This window comes from Papilio xuthus, unplaced genomic scaffold (genome assembly GCF_000836235.2).
Source record: "Papilio xuthus unplaced genomic scaffold, Pxut_1.1 DF827570.1, whole genome shotgun sequence".
Lineage (NCBI taxonomy): Eukaryota > Metazoa > Arthropoda > Insecta > Lepidoptera > Papilionidae > Papilio > Papilio xuthus.
In genome coordinates, this window is record NW_013531079.1 from 470,240 (window position 1) to 488,329 (window position 18,090).

At 33.3% G+C, this 18,090-nt stretch overlaps 1 protein-coding gene across 3 annotated transcripts in view; it reads right to left on the minus strand.

Moving 5' to 3' along the window:
* ABCD (ATP binding cassette subfamily D) overlaps positions 1-18,090 on the minus strand; it is a 45,205-nt gene that overhangs the window by 18,293 nt on the left and 8,822 nt on the right. The window contains exon 1 of one of the 3 annotated variants that reach the window (XM_013313352.1): positions 8,047-8,194. The exons of 1 other annotated variant lie outside the window; for it this stretch is intronic. The gene's annotated coding sequence lies outside the window, so the exon portion shown is untranslated. Of the gene's footprint in view, positions 1-8,046; positions 8,199-18,090 lie in introns of those variants that run through there. One more of the 3 variants, XM_013313354.1, reaches the window with a different exon arrangement.

Below are 18,090 nucleotides of genomic sequence, written 5' to 3' on the forward strand. Positions count from 1 at the left end.
CCAATAAACCTTTGACCTCTTGCTTAATTTTAAAAACATATTTTGGTAGCAATAAAATGTTGAATATTTAACGTCGTAATATTAACATAATAAATTAATAAATAAAACACAAGAATGTCATTCAGTTAAAATGACATGTCCATTCATCTTGATGTGACATTGACGTCAACGTAAAATAATTAGCAATACGTATGCCGTATGTGTGTCAAGCTGACGTTTGAACTACAGATGACAAGAGTGGGAAAACTATCAAAAGATTAACTGACACCGGTTTATATAAACTTCAATAGTGTTAGTGGCCAACATCATATGTTGCACGATCGTGCTCCTCCGGTGCAATACCACAACCACACAGAAGACACGCGTCAAAAGGAAGCAATTCTGCATGCAGTCTGATGAGTGTGTGCTAGATGCGTAATTTTTTTTCATATTTTTACTCTTTCCACCCTTTTCTGAATAGGGAATGGTGGAAAGGGATAGCAGTTTTCACGGAGGGGAAGCTTGGGAAGGTGACATATCTTTCTGTGCGTCCGCACCTCCATCTATTAAAGGTAGGCAACGCATTTATAATTTCAGATGTGTATAGGTAGCTGCCGCTTCGCTATTTCGTTGAATTAAGGCGGTAGATCTCTCTTTAGGAAACCAAGTCCAAGACTTCGTCAACGTGAAGTTAAAAATAAAAAAAAAGTTGCATATAACATTTCCCGAGTACATCAGCAATCTTCCTGTAAAAATCCCGTTAACATTTATCCAGCCGTTTCTGAGATTACCCGACACAAATGCGGACTTGCGAACAGACAGACAAAAAAATAAATTTCTTTGTAAGCAACGCAAATACAGCATGTTCACGAAATATTGCATGGAGACACTCCAATTTTATTAATTGTATAGATAAAAAAAATCTTAACAATGGTGGAATCAGACTGGCAGTTTTTCATTAAGTAAAGAAAAAAACATTTTCCCAGGCATGTGAAAATTAAATACTAACAAAACTGTAATTGAATACATTTAATAAATATGAAAAAAAGTGTAATTTCATTAAAAAAAACCATACAAAAGAACCATAAAATTAAAAGATTCTGGTTTGAATTATTTGTGTTTCATCGATCTTGATATAAAGATTAAACACGATACAGAAATAAAAAAATAAGTCAGTTCCATCTCTGTACTGTTAGGAAGAAAATCCGACACTATGCCGGTGTATCGGCGCAACACTAGCCTTACTAAAATATCAACGTTTATGTCTCCTCACTTATCAATCTGACACTTGGTAACGAAAGCACGCGATTCGCTCCAAATAATTCTAATAATATACATCTTATCTTATATCTTTAAATGAGCAATTCTTGTATATATATAATTGGAATCTCGGAATCGGCTCCAAAGATTTTCATAAAATTTAGAATATAGGGGGTTTCGGGGGCGATAGATCGATCTAGCTAGGAATCATTTTTAGAAAATGTCATTTTATTCGTGTTTTATCGATAATCAACTTAAACATAAACTTAACTTTTTCTATCGGTAAGATCGAAAATTATTCATATTTCATAATTTTATTAGTAATTCGTACTTAAATATAATTTCCAAAAAACACAATTAAAAAATAAAATACCGAGCAAAGCTCGGTCATCCAGATTTTAATATCTTAAAGTAGGATTATTTAAAACCAGGAATCGAAATTTAATTGTCTTTAATGACAATTGTTTCCATCACCTAGACCCTGAATAACGTCGTGTGATAAATATTCCAAGAGCAAGTAATAAAAACGCAGAGCACGACAACCATATAATTGATTTTATTAGCTTCGTTTCATTCAATCACGAGATAAAAGCATGATATGTAGCGTAGAAATAACGCTACAAATACTTAATGAGAAAAATAATAGTACAATGGACATATATTTATGTTAATATACATTTAAAAACAACAGAAACAGGACATACTAATCGCCTTTATCGAAATAATAGCAAAAATTAAAACATACAACTATATTCCTATATTTTTTTAAATGCCAACTGACTTTACTCCTATGATTTTTAACAACAAATCGAATCCTATATTACCCTTAAAAATAGGATAAACTTATAGTGAGTTTCCGATACCAAAATCCCCGTTATAAGCATAGATTTTAGTCTTGGAAACCAACAGTTCGGCCTGTACATCACCACGTTGTTTTCCTTGTGTGAATCGAACTAAAACTACAGCCGGTTTTGTTTACAGACATTCTATGTCTATGATCGTCAAAGTACGTGAGGGCAAAGTATGACGTCAGAGCCTCGTTAAAATGTCTCACGGCGAGTGAATACGTGAGCAATGCTAGGACGATGTCTGAGTAGGGTTGTCACCTCTCAAAGTTTACATATATATTAGCCAGCAGCCACTTAATTTTGCTAAAATAAGAAAGTAAACCATCGATTAACTTAAAGTTCAGAATTTATCATTGCTTTGACTACCTTAGCTGGTAGATTATAGTTTCCGCTCCCGGTCCACTTTCTCTAACCGTCATTTCTTATACAAAAAGGGAAGAGGACTAGAATTTGGCCTGGAAAAATTTGGGTCTTCGGGACAGAATGTGTAGTGTTAAACAAATGAATGGTCGTCTCTATTCTTCGCCACTATTCTAGTTGTGTTTATGGTTGACATCCCTATGCTTGAGTTATTGATGTGCATTGTCCGGCTCGAAGGACCAGACTCCATTAATCTATTGAGACACGTCGATGTCTCTTCAATTTGTCTTTTTATATTTGCAGCCGAAATAAATTTGTAATGTTAATTTGTATAACAGTCTGAATACTTGACTACTCTTATTTATTAAGACAGAATAGTGTAGTTTATTTCATTGATGTTTTAGTATTAAATATTATTTGCTTAAATTTAATTATATTTAACATGTATGTGTTAATTATATATAAAGGATGTATAATTTAATTAATAACCAGTATATAGATGGTAATAAAAAGTTTGTGTTATTTATTATACTAGGTCACGCCCACGACGCCATCCGCGCGGAATTAAAAACTTAATAAGTAGCCTATGTGTTCTTCCAGACTATGTTCTATATGAGTGCCAAATTACATCAAAATCCGTTGAGCAGTTCTGGAGATAAATTCGAACAAACATCTATCCGTCTAAACATTCGCATTTATAATATTAGTAAGAAGCACGTGAAAATTATGATTTTCTCATCTCTAGTTTTCTATTAATTATGAAAAGATTTTAATTTATTTAATTTATATGTAAATAGTGTTAGGAAGAAAATCCGACACTGTGCCGGTGTACTGGCAAAACACTATCCTTTCTAAAATTACGTTTATGTCCCCTCACTAATCATTCTGACCGATTTTAACTAATAATGTCTAAAAATAGGGGGTTATATAAACTAATGCCATTTTTCTCGAATTTTGATGGCGACAATTTGAATTCCGTCCTTCTCTACCTACCCTTGTAGGTTACGGTGCGAGTTGTTTTGTAATATATATAGATTATATGTAACATTGGAGGTACAAGGCTGAATAAGATAGGTGTAATTAGTATATTATCAGAGAAGGATTTTGTATATCCGTCTTGTGTTTACTATATACTTAATCTATCGATTAATCTTTTAGTAAATAAGTAAATAAATGCTTTATTGTGACACAATTAATTGGGAGTTTTAGCTCTTGGATTAGGACTGAAATCTATGTTTCAGGAGCCAATACTAATTCGATTTCCCTAACCGTTAATTCGATTTTACATTTAGTGTCAAATAACATTTTAATTCTTCTTCTTCGTCGTTACAGTCTTGTCAGACTGGTCGTGGTCATCACGTATCAGTGACCCGCTTTACCAGGCGCCGCCACTCCTCCCTAGTCGCTGCCTTTTTTGTACATTGGTGCAGGGGCACATCCACATTTTAATTATAATTGTGGAAATAAAACAAAAAATAAAAAGACTAAAGAACAGCTTTCTTATACAATCTACGATATGTGAAAACCATAACCTTCTTGTCTCTGGTTAACAATAGGTCAATATAATAGTGGTCGTTAAATAAACTATTCAAATGAAAATCAAGTGTATAAAATTGTATAAATAAAAATGCGTCTAAAGTAATTTGTGCATGCCTGTTATTGACATACATATGTAAAATGTTTGTGTGATTTTTGTTTTTCTGTTATTTTATATGTATGATGTTGGCCTGTCTTAATAAATAACTAGCCAAATCATCGAATCGTCGTGCGACATATGATACGCGCCGTGAAATCTAGGTAAACTTAGTCACCGTTATTTACATAAATACGATTTAATTCAAATATTTAGTTAAATAATTAATTCGTTACGTCATAAACTGTTTGGTCTTTTGGCCTTGATATAGTTTTCATTATAACATATCTATAAAGTATATTCATCCCTTTCATTTACCTTGGAAAAAAACAGAGACAGCTATATTTTTGAATAGTTCTTTTTGCAGTAACTCACTGTTATTTATGAATCAGCCAGCTATATTTTCCGTGTACAATTAGATTTAAGCTTAAATAAAGATAACAAAAACAACATTCTCAAGTATTTTACATTATGAGTCATGCATTCGGAACAAAGAGATCGTGTGACTTATAGTTTATTTCCACTACCGAAATGTCTGCGTTTAATTTGTTTGTGGAAACGTACTGCAAAAGATTTGAAAATGGAACATCGAGTAATCATTGTTTATTAAAGCTTAACTTTCACCAAAGATGAGTTTGTTTTTTTTCTGCTTAAAAGGCAATGGTAACGAATGATTTGTGCCAGTTGTTAGCGAAAACTTTCTTTGAATGTTTAAAAGAAAAAAAAACTAGACTTTATTGAACAGTTGCATTATAAAGCTATGACGTCACAATATAGCGTTTGTTCAAACTTCGTACAAATTTTCAACATCACTTTTATCTTGTAATCTGTCTTTAATAGTACTGTATTTGCCCAATGTTGGCGACCTATTGCCACACATTAGCTGCGCATGTAACATTTTTATGATACATCTAACAAAAAGAACCCTAATTAAAGTTGCTTAAAGTGTGAGTTTTGTAATGTTTAAGACATGTCAAAAGCCTAAATAAAACTTCTAGTATCAAAGAACAGAAGACCTAAATTTGAGCTGAAAAAGTTCATTGTCAAACTGTATTATGAATCTAAGAGATGCCACATACTCGGACTCCATGGATGAAACTGCTTTTTTTACCTTCAACCCTTTGGAGTCATTTCTAGGCTTTCGATTTCGTCAAGACAGAGTTAAAAAATTGCCTATGTTAAGCGTGTATCACCTACCATCGATCGGTCCAGCCATTGTAAAGATTACCCGGAACAAATGCGGCCTTACGGACAGGCATACAGACAGATATTTGCTATAGTATGCATAACATTTTTTATGGTGTATACAGACGCTCCAAATGTATTTATCATAAAAATTCGTTTCTTTTACACTTAACATACGCGTTAACGTGTTTTTGTGGTTAAAAATCTTATATTTATTTTAATAATTTAAACAGTATCCAATGAGGCACAAAAGAAAAAGGTTAATGACACAATGATTTTGTAAAATTTAATCGGCAATTATAAAAAGACGGTCAAAGATCATTTCGTAAAATTTTAATGGGCATTTAAAGAATGAATTTATAGTTTGACGCCTATTATCCTTCAATATATTATGTTTCTTTAAATGGCATTTTTACTAAGCTCTAGGCTTGTTCTAGGTTGGTCGCGGACGAGAGCGAAAGCGTGCCCGTGGTCCCGTCCCGATGCGTTGGAGGAACAGAGAGGTTTAGTGGGTATGCCTCCGCTATGGAGGAGAATCCCACATAACTACCGCGTCCCCCCCGGGGCGCGGAGTATGCATAAATCATTCCCCTCTGAAAAAAAAAGGCTTGTTCTAGGATATTTACGACAATAAGCGAATGGCAGGATTAGAACCCCTGACCACGTGATCGGAAATCCATACCCTTAACCATTAGGCTATTGGCGCTTAATAAAGTATAACTTCACTAGCTGTCGAAACATAATAAGTAGCCTATGTGTTGTTCCAGACGATGTTCTATATGTATGCCAAATATGCGATATCCATGCAGCCGTTCCGGAGATAATTTCAAACAAACATCCATCCATCCATCTAAACATTCGCATTTATAATATAAGTAAGATAGTATGCAGTACGATAGTAACATTAGTCCTGTCAAGTTGACTTTGTTTTATCAGGATTCGTCTGTGTAAGCCTACTATTAACATCTTAAAGCACGAAGTCTTGCTAATCGTGTTCGCTTATTTGTTTTTAATTTATTTCATCATTAATATATCATTAGGAAAATTGCCGTAATATTTATTAAAATGAATCAATGTTTAATGAATTCATCTCAATAGTTTATAAGATGTCGTAAATACAATAGTTAAAGTAGTTTAATTGCTATTATCATAGTCAGAGATGAATTTAATAAAGAATGAAGCCAATGCAAGCAATGTTTGTGATTATTAGATTTACAGTTATTTTGCTAACCTTAATAACTTAAGCCGCTAATACACAGATTCTCAAACCATAGAGTTTCAGTTGCATGCGACTTCGTCCGGACGAAATTAAAAAAAATACAGCCTATGTCAACCATAGATAGTGTAGCTTACCAACAGTAAAAGAATAAATAAAAGAAACAAATCTATGTTTGTAATATAAGTATAGATAAATACGCACTAATGTCTGTCTTGCGGTAGTCAAAGTTAATTTCCTTGCATGAAAAAAACAACAAGAAGGCGCATTGCCGAAAAAAGTAGCCACTTTCACTCGACCGAGAGGGGGCGTTGCGGGGTACAGTTGATGCGGGGGAGACGCGGGGAGCGTAGAAAGTGCGCCAGTGATCCCGAGCCACATAATTACCAAGCATGTGTTATACGCTCTCTCCAACAGACATTTCTAATTTCAGCACAGCATCCATCATCTGTCTGACCAATTGACGTTAAACCATCACTAAAGATCATATGTCACTGTTTGATCATCTACAAGACAATTTCAAAGATTACGTTTTTTATGACAAGCCTCAAAAAATGTTTTTACTTTATTTTTAATCGTCTAATAGTTGTGCAAGAAACTACTAAAATTGGATTTATTAAATAGTAAATAATTTATGTAATTATATATTTGTGTATTTTATACGAGCGAGATGTTCGTGTATTATTTAAAACAAAATTGAACATGCTTAACCTTGGCGTACAACGTTTACAACAAATTGGCGTTATTTTAAACTAAATCATAACAAACAATACAAAAACCTACACCACTTAAGTCTTAGGTAGATTGGGCAGTTAGATTCGATTCACACACTTGAATAAAATGATATAAGAATACGTCTAAATAACTATACTGTAACCACAGACTTATTAAGAAACATACATGTTTTTATCAAATTTAAAACTTGCCAAAATAAATCCATAGACAAAAAATGACATTGAAATGTGTTAACACAATTTCTTATTTCCATTTTATCCAACTACACCTTGTTATTTAGGCATTTGATTCTTACAGTTAGTTTTTTTTTTCTTTAACACGGCGTTAATTCATATGACCTATGTATTTTTTCGCAATAAGATAATTTAAAACCGATAAGTCAAGGTTTAGTTAATTTATCATTCAATTTTAATATTTTATTGCAAAAATATTCGTAAAACTCTCACTATTTTGACCTTGGAAATTTTGAAATAAATTTATATTTAAATAATAATAACGATCAAAAAAAAGATGCAAATTCCAATATATGTTTAACTATTATTTATATATTGGAGTTGCATTTAATTAATTCAATTAGTTTTAAAATATATTAATTATCTGTAAATCAAACTTCAATAGCAGTAGGTAAAATAACGCCAAAATTATAACAAGGAAAACTAACAAAAACATTTTCAATCGCATTTAAAAAGACAAAATAATGGCAGATAATAAATTACTTTCCAATTATTTTCGTACAGATAAAAAAACAAGCTTGATGCAAGCGAACAATAATATATAAAATTTGACCTTGATTCTACTAATTTACCTATTTAAATTAAGATGGCACTCACCGATAATGGCGCGAAAACTATAATATATTCACACAACACCGAATCACTAGCACTGAGTATTTAAACAAAAACACAATTTTAATTATGACAAAAATCACTGACACGTCCTAACACGACGGCGGCGTGGTCCAAACTGATTTGTAATTTCTGTTCCGGAGAATCACACCACTTGACTGGTTTATCTAACACATAAACGATTGTGATTTGTGAAAGAAATAAAGACTATTATCAATTGTTATAAATGGCATTCAAAAGCTGTGTCAAGAAACTTTATAGCGGAATATTAAAACATACAGATTCAATAATAATAAATGATAAATAAAAAAAATATTGTTCCGCCTTGATAAGGTATCATAAGGCAAGAAAACAATTTAATATGTACGACTAAATGTGGTAAGAAAATATTACGAACTTCCCTTTGGCAAGGTCCCTACACATCTATCCCATCCACATTCGTACATCTACCCGGACATTTGTGTGGAAAGTCCGGACACCCTATATTATTGAGGATTTTGTCTCATTATTAATAGGTACGATAAATAAGCATAACATAAACCGGACAACCCGGACATACCTTTGTCCGGCTTTATCCGGACGCCTGGCAACGCTATGTGTGTCACTAATATTACCGACATAAGTTTTTAGGGTCTATCATATTTAGCAAGTCATCGGTCGTTTTTCGCCTGACAAAATGCTTAACAATTTTATACCGCGATTTTATGTTGAATTTGTACAAAAACATATTGTTGTTTTTTTTTAAACAGACAGCAAATTACGTTTTTTTTTTACATTATTCGGCATTATATTTTACATATTCAAGAATAGGTCATAGATATATAAGGATATATTTGTGATAACTTCGATAAATTTTATATTTTCCGTTTGTTTTCCTCGTAATATTAACTGAATAATATTAATTTTAAAAACTAGTGAATCTAATTTATATGCTTGAAAATTTTAACAAACTTATACGAAAATTATGAATTTTATTATGTAGGTACACATTTTATTAAAATATTTAAATAACAATTGTTTATTTCGACATTTAAATAGCCAAGTTAAAATATATATATATTACTAGCGGACCCGACAGACGTTGTCCTGTCTACACGTCTTTAATTTGAATATTATTTAAAATTTGACACTGCGATATTAGCGCCGTCTGTCGGATCCAATGTAAAACATTCCAAAATCAACAACTACTAATAAATTAAAAATTAATTAAAAAAAACATTGTCCAGCGGACAAAATTGTGAATCTAAACCATTCCCAGATCCCCTTGAACGCACACAAAAATTTCATCAAAATCGGTCCAGTCGTTTGAGAGAAGTTCAGTGACATGCACACTCACAGAAGAATTATATATATAAAGATTATTTGTCTATTGTAGAGATAACACACATGGTTTGGCTAAATACTGCACTCATAGACAATCGTTTAAGCGATTCTTATACTACACTAGTTATCACCCGCAACTTTGTCCGCGTGGAATTAAAAAACCTGATTCATACAATATTCCAGAATGTAATCGTCGTATATTTTAAATGTAATCCATCCATTCAGCTGTTCAGAACTTATATAATAACTTCCAATCCAAATTTTCGCGTTTACATACTTATATTTGTAAGATTGGTAATTGGTTGGGGCCTTACAAGGTCAGATAGTCAATCTGGCTACATATAGGCCAGTGTGGTGACCCTTGACCCGCGGCCAACGCACCACAATAACACTGACACGAGCATGAAGTGACGTCACATCCTTATCTTATGCGATAAAAAGCATAATATTTGCGTTATAAACACAATATATAAACTTAACAAAGACATACAAATAAAACAGTTTTAGAAATACTCTACAACAAATGCAATCTTAAATAAAAGTAATTTCATTATAGAAGTGTCAATCACACTTAAGTTTTTTGGGTCGTATTGTCCAGTCTATAAATACTTATGTCTATGATTATAAATGTAGAAGCAAGAAGAATTAGAAATGAATTCAAATTCATGTTCCTTCATAACTGAATATAAATCCTTCCAGAATATTCTGAGAACATACGTAACACAAGTACAGATGCATTAAACAGATAAGCGGTGAACATTGCTCACTGATAACGTAATCATTCGAACGTAGATTCATTTGTTGTTTATGTCAATGACTTGTTTTGTTAACAATATTTATTATCCCACATGAATTAAAATGTTACCTATAGATAATTAACTAGCGATCGCCCGTGACTCCATCCGCGTGGTATTAAGAAAAAATAATTGCCTATGTGTTCTTTGAGATTATGTTCTATATGTATGCCAAATTTCATTAAGATCCGTTCAGCCGCTCTAGAAATACCTTCAAACAAACATCCTTCCAAACATTTGCATTTATAATATTAGTAAGATAATAATCGTTAGCTTAAGATTCGAACTATTATAAAGCAGGCAATAGGTTCGCGAGCAGACAAAGTGCATTCGCTTCGAACAGATTCTATAATGAATTTCAAAAATGTATAGAACTGACGTGCTCGAAAGTTATTGCCAGTTCTATATATTTTTGAAGTTCGTTATGGAATCATTTCAGAGCGAATGTACTTAGTCTAGCCCCGCAGTTCAGTCAAAGAAAATCAAAAGTGAAGCGCCTTTCATAATCCACAAATTGTAGTGATGTGCTCTGATGATCGATAAAAATAGTCGATAGCTAAAATTTAGCATACGTTATGACTAAATTTCGAGTTAATTGACATTATAAGCGTCTAATGGTTTTTCAAGTAGGGTAGAAAATATATATATTTTTTTATAACGGAAAGGGGCAAACGAGCAGCGGGAATGCCGAGGTGTTCAACGAAGCCCATGCACATGAGCAATACCAGAGGAACCGCAGATGCGTTGCCGGCCTTTGAGATGGTGATAAGCTCGCTTCTTGAAGGACCCTAAGTCGTACTGGTTTAAATAATTGTCTTTGTAGCAAAGTTCACATCGTACATCAGTCATTGTCTCCATACTTAGGTAGCGAGTGGCTCAAACAAAGAAAAGATGTGTAGCCAACCACAATGACTTTATCCTGAACAAATATTTATACACTCGTAAGTTTATTTACATTTTTATGATTAAACACAATGGCTGGAATTTCCTGATTACGAATATTTTATTTAGTTACCTTTTTATTGTATTTTTTCTTTGACTGATGGCCGCTGATATCCAAATATAATTAGTTCTCAAATAAGACTGAGGCTTGACAGAGTTTAAATCTGAAGAATGGAAAAATTCACAATAAAAAAGAATAAGGAAAGGAATCTTAAATTACTCCGATAGATGTATATTATTAGGATAAGATAAAACACGCATTGAAATATATCTTTTTGTATTTTATGTCAAATAAAATTTGTAAAAATTAAACGACATGTTTTTCATGTAATTTCCAGTTCAATAATAATCTCCAATTATCATAGACAAGCTATCGCCGGAGACTGTCCGTGCGGAATTAAATAAAGCTTAACTAGCTATGCTCTACATCTATGCCAAATTTAAACGAGATCCATTAAGCTGTACTGGAGATACTTTCTAGCAAACATCCATCCATACATCTATCAGTATTTATAATATTAGTAAGATGTATTTAACTATTATAAGGCATCTTGCTATAAATCTTTCTAAAAATCCATGATAAAATAAACAGTTTCTTGTCTAAGAACTAAACCATCTTATTAGACCGTAAATGCAGTTCTGAGAAATAGCACATGTCATCAGCTAATATTAAAATAATTGACATTGCTAATGATGCATGGATTTCCTTAACTCAAAGTATAAGATTATTGTATAATCGCCGTCAACTAAAACTCATATTCTAATCCCCTTCCCTTCCTTTCGCTACCCTTTCTTATAAGACACGTCTCATCATCACTCCATTTAAGCTAGAAATCAGAAACCTTATGACTTATTACACACATCTATGAGCAGTAACTTCGTAATTTTTTTTTATATTATAAGTTGGCAAAAGAGCAAGTGGCTGCCTGAATTCGCCGAAATAGCGAAGCGACCGCTGCTTATTGACATCCGCAATAACAGATGCGTGCCTACCGGCGTTAATCGACAGAGGAGGACACGCACAGAAAGATTAGCAAATTCAAGCGGCCGCTTGCTTGTTTGCTAGCTTTTGAGGCTTTCTATGACCTTAGTATTATTAATATTTGATTTATAATCATATAATTTATCTACTTAGCACCAAAATGCTAGAATTAAAATAAAACCGGATCTGATTTTCTACCGCATGATAAGATAAACGATACTTCTAGTCAATACCTAATCTATACCAATGTTTAATTAAAAGATTTATTTCCTTATACAGTTATCTTGTCAACTACTAAACCGATATATTGTTCGTTTCCACTGACTAAACAATTGTACCAATACATGTAGCCGTAGTTTAATAAATAGGAACGATAGTCATGTTTTTATACATGATTCAGCAGTGAAAACTGTTATCTGCTGCGTTTTGTTGCCAACGTAATAATAGTATAATCATTTCCTATTATATTATTTGTTTCCAAATAATCATTTTTATCTTTTCAATGACTTTGTAATTCCTATCTCTTATTTGAAACTTTTTAATCAGTATTGTTACCTTGATTATTAAAAATATTATTATGTAAAAATCGTTGATAATTAACTTGCGTAAGGATATTAACAATGCTACAAACGATTACTATCCTTGGACTTATGTTAACTTCTTTAATCTGTTTAGTGTTTATCGCTTCTAATTTTTTTCATTAAATGAAAAAATCTTATATCGATAAGAATAACTTATCGATAATTTCATCATCGTCAACTATTCACATCCTTACACAAAGCAACGTAAGCTGTCCTACAGGCCTACGACCGGAACAAATTCGATAAACATTCAGCCCAGACGCAACGTCCGCCATCTTGTCTGTGTTACTAGCAAATTGTGTACTTCGTCTGTTTGTTTTCCTATACAAATCGTTAAGACTCGAACAAAATGCATATAAAATAGATTCATTCACAAATTGACGTTTCGACACTTTATAAATTGCCAGAATACTGACAATTTGTGCAGGAATTCAAATTTTTGTATGCCTGTTTGTATGCCTGTTTATATGTCTGTTTGCTAGGTCACATTTATTCCGGGAACGGCTGGACCGATTTTGCGGGAATTGGACGGAAAGTTAGCTGATACATGCGGGCATATTATAGGCTCCTTTTAAATCCTATAACGAAGAAACGTGCGACGGCTTGTAATATAAAAGTCGAGTCAGTCAAATTACAAAAGGGCTGCGTCACAATTTGCCAGTGACATGTGCAACGCGGGCTGTGTGTCACTAGTTACATAATGCGTATGTAGCACATGTCTTTGTCCAGTTGGGTCCGACAAGAAAAAGCATAAACAACTTTACTTGTGTAACTGCAAATAAAACAATAGTTAATCGTAAAGTAGTTGAAAAGGAAAGTTGCAATAGCACTGTTAAAGTAGAAATTATTCTCTTTTGTCACGAAAGTACGGAAACTTATCGACCGTAAGTTTCCACTGCCGAATTATTATTTTTCATAGCAAAATGAGCAAACGGCCACTTGAATTCACGAAAATGGCGAAGCAATCGTTGCCCACAGATATCTGCATTTGCAGATGCGTTGCTTACCTTTAATCGGCAAAGGAGAAGACACAGAAAACGGATAGTCCCCATTCCTAGGGTGGTAAGGGAATGAAGAATAAAATTAGTTGTCCGGCACTCATATCTAACGAAACGCGGAGTTACTTTAACTTAACGTCTGTCTTCAGTCTATTGTTCTTTAATATAAGAACTTTTTTTTATAAGAGAAGGGGGCAAACGATCGTCTGGAACACCGTGGTGATCAACGACACCCATGGACTGGCCGGGGATCCGTTGCCGGCCTTTAAGGAAATGGTATGCTCTGTTTACATATCAATGGAAACCCACGCTATTGTTTCTAAATTTTTCTTCTATATTTTGAAACCTTGCTTTGTGAAATTATTTTTGTATGATTTTAGTAAATATTCGAAATATCTTTATTTCTAAATTCAATAAGATATAACAATGGAAATTCTTAAAAAATATATTTTTAATTAAACGAAGTTTGTATTTTCAAATAACCTTACTATAGATACGTTCCATTTTGCAATTTATCTTGGCAATTATAAAATTCCTTACATTACAAACATCGTCAAACATTTCAGTTCAAAACAACAATTGTTAACTCTCATAAATAATTAAAACTAATACAATGATATCTACATTGTTGTTAACGCAATAGGAAAATAAACTCCAAGCAGATTAGCATTGAGTTTTCTTTACATTTAAACTTGTTTTCCACTGCGCGATTAAACGCGGGAATCTGTCTGAGCGATTGATTTCTATGTAGCAACCATTTCATTTAGCGCTACTGCAGTACCAGACGTGAGGATAGACGTCATTAACAGACTGTGTCAGTCCACTGCTAGAGTTGGGATTCACGCCAGCAGCTAGCGACTTCTAGCCGAGCCACCAGGGCGTCAGAACACCTGGAAAGCACTGCGGATCTGGTTTCCTTCCATTATTTCCATTCCGAGATGAGACTAGTTCTTTTTAGTGGAAAAGCTGTCTAAATACAACATAAAGAAATTATTTAGCGTAGCCTTTTCTTTACATTCAGTCTTCGCGTTCACTAACCCGCTCGGATAAAGTTTCACAAGTCTACAAGGTTTCTACTGAATATTCCTTGAATTATATTTGTATATTGCTACCCTTATTATTATCTTTGAAAAAACAGGGACAACACATATTAGATACAAGTTTCATCGCAATGTTTTACCGCTTGTACAATCTGTCAGAAGTAACGCATACGTATAGTCAAACAAGGATAGCTAAATCGGTGAGAGGCGCTGCTATCGCGGTTGCTTCTGTCAGAATATATATAAAACCTACTTAGACATAGAAAGTTACATAAAAGAAAAAAAGACTTGACAGTTACGGTATAAAGATAATCTTTTTGACGTTGTCAGGGGGGCGCTAGTGAGCTGTCATAATTTAGTTTGACCTATGCCCACCGCAATATGCTACATATAATTTTTTAATATGATTTTTAATCCTACAATCAAAGGTCAAATTTAACAATGAATTTAATAATTTCAATAATCAATTAACCTTTTGACCGCACATACGATTTTGCAAAACAAATCGAATAACACCTTTCTCTTTAAATAAAGCGACTAAAGAGGTTACTATGCAACATATTTTAACGAAAAATATGACTCTTTTTAATCAGGCAAAACATACATGTATGTATGTGTATAGTGTACAAACGTATTGTAAGGAAGAAAATCCAACACTGTGCCGGTTTATCGGCGCAACACTAGCCTTATTAAAATGTCTACGTTTATGTCCCCTCACTAATTAATCTGACACTTAGGTTAGTAACAAAAACGCGCCAAAAGATTATAACTAACAATATCTAAAAGTATGTAGAAATTATTCAGTTTTATTGTTCCGCAGTATAGCGTTGAATTAGTTATAAACTGCAAACAGTAACCGCATAGTATGTTGCAGATACTATGTTTGCGTCACAGCAAAACGCCGCATAAACACGTCGGTAAAATAGAGCGTAACTCGATCGTGAAAAAAAAAATACTTTTTATAGTACAGTCAGCTGCATAAATTTATACATTTTTATACAAAAAGGGTTTAGGCTTTAGGTTTAAAAATGTGTATGAACATATATGCTTCCGACAATGAATACAAGTAATATGAGGACGTATTTTTGAAGCCTATACAAGTTTCTTAGTATAGTGAATATATATTTTTGCAGCTGACTGTACAAAATGTTAACTGAGTAAGCGAGCATTTGATAAATAAAATAGCGAAATGACCACTGCTCATATAGAATAAAGATATGGTGATGATGATGATGATGATGATGTTAAAAAACCTTCCTAATGTTTCATCATTTGTACAATCCACTTCTATCCATCCTTTCAAGAATATTTTGGCTAAATAAAAAACCCTGCAACTTTGTTTAATAATAGACGGTCGCTGCAAAAATCATACAAGATTTTTACTGTTCTTTGAAACAAAAAAACACATGTCCTTGTCAATGTCTTTGTAAAAATCCGAGACAGTAATATGTTACAGTAAATCTTATATTTAACTGTTATTTTTCATATAATATTTTAAGGCTAAAACATAAAGCATTAAATATATCTTAGTGATCTACGATATTCTACGCAACAGTTGCGACATACAGCCTTCAATGGTCGTGCGCTGGATTTTGCACAAATGATAGTCACGTGTCGTTATGCCATGAAAGTAATGTTACATCTTAATTCTTACTTATATTATAAATGCGAATGTTTAGATGGATGTATAAAATATAGAGTGTCGGTGGCTCAGGGATTAAGCACTTGACTTGCAATCTGCAGGTCCAGGGTTCAAATCCCGTCGTGTACCAATGTGTTTTCAATTTCCGATTTACATATGTACATTTATCCGACGTTCTTACTGTGAAGGAAAACACCGTGATGCTGCACATATCTGAGAAGAAATTCAAAGATATGTGTGAAGTCAACCAACCCGCACTGGGCCACATAATAAGTTTGAATTATTTGGCGCGAACGGCGCGCTTTCATTACCAAAGGCAAGTGTCAGAATGAATTGTGAGGGCTCACAAACGTCGACATTTTAGTGAGGCTAGTGTTGCGCCAGTACACCGGCACAGTGTCGGATTTTCATCCTAATATAAGAAATATCGGGATCGTGGTAAGAATCCTGTTTCTTACGAATGGATGTATGGATATTAGAAGTCTCCAGAACAGCTCAACGGATCACGATGAAACTCGACATGGGCGCGACTCAATCTGCGTGGTATTTAAAAAAAAATTATTAGTAGTATATGTATTCTTCCTGACTATGTCCAAGCCCATTCCATCGAGATCTAGAGAAGTTGTTGGCTTGTTAGAAGTAACAATCCATCCATACATCCAAACATTCGCAAGATCGCAGATTTTATATTTATAGCGCATTGTTTCTCAAAATTAATTTTGTACCAAAAATTATGACCTTTAACAAAAAACGAATACATCATTTTTTTTATAATATAATACGTTTTAAGGTTATTTTTTAACACTTTAAACATAACTATTGTTCATAACAATCCAACCGTTACTTAATAAAAAAAAACATCATGTCCCATATCTATCTATCCAGTCAATCTACATAAAAACTACAATATTATGCAAAAAAAAATTTAATCTGTGCCTTTCTAGAGTTTTATGACAGAGGTTCATAAAACGCCTATTCCTTTTTTACTTTTACTATATTTTTTTTAAAGTTAAAACGCACTGTAATTTTTTTTTCATCAACGACACTCATGGACATCTGCAAGACCGGAGGAACTGCAGATGCGTTTCTGACCTTTGAGATAAATAGCGATAGGGTATTTTTGTCAACTTAAAAATACTTAGTAAATTAATAACAAAGATAAGTATAATAAAGTTATTATTTTGATGTTTAATTACATAATTATTGTCCGTCATAATTACAAGATCAACCACTTACATATATGCCCATCCCTACGTGGTAACATAACTTTAGTGCAATTCATATCGATAAATTAGATAGTGTTGTACAAATAGATAACATGAAGCAATATTCAATTGCACATAAGTTGCACATCGCACCATCCACAATCTAACAGCAATTACACAAACAGTTTCGCAGCAATTTGTATTTTGTAGGTCGCTACGTCCGTTATAACTAGAGATGAGCTGTTATTATATATCGATAATCTATCGCCCGCGACTCTGTTCGCGCGGAATTTAAAAAAAACATAATATGTAGCCTTTATTTTCTTTCAGACTACGTTCTTTAAGTATGCCAAATTTCACTGAGATCCATTCAGCTGTTCTGGAGATACCTTGAAACAAACATCCATCCATCTAAACTTTCATCATCATCAGCTCACTATACGTCCCCACCGAGGGGCTCGGAGTCTACCCTAAGTTAAGGGTGATTAGGCCATAGTCAACCACGCTGGCCAAGTGCGGGTT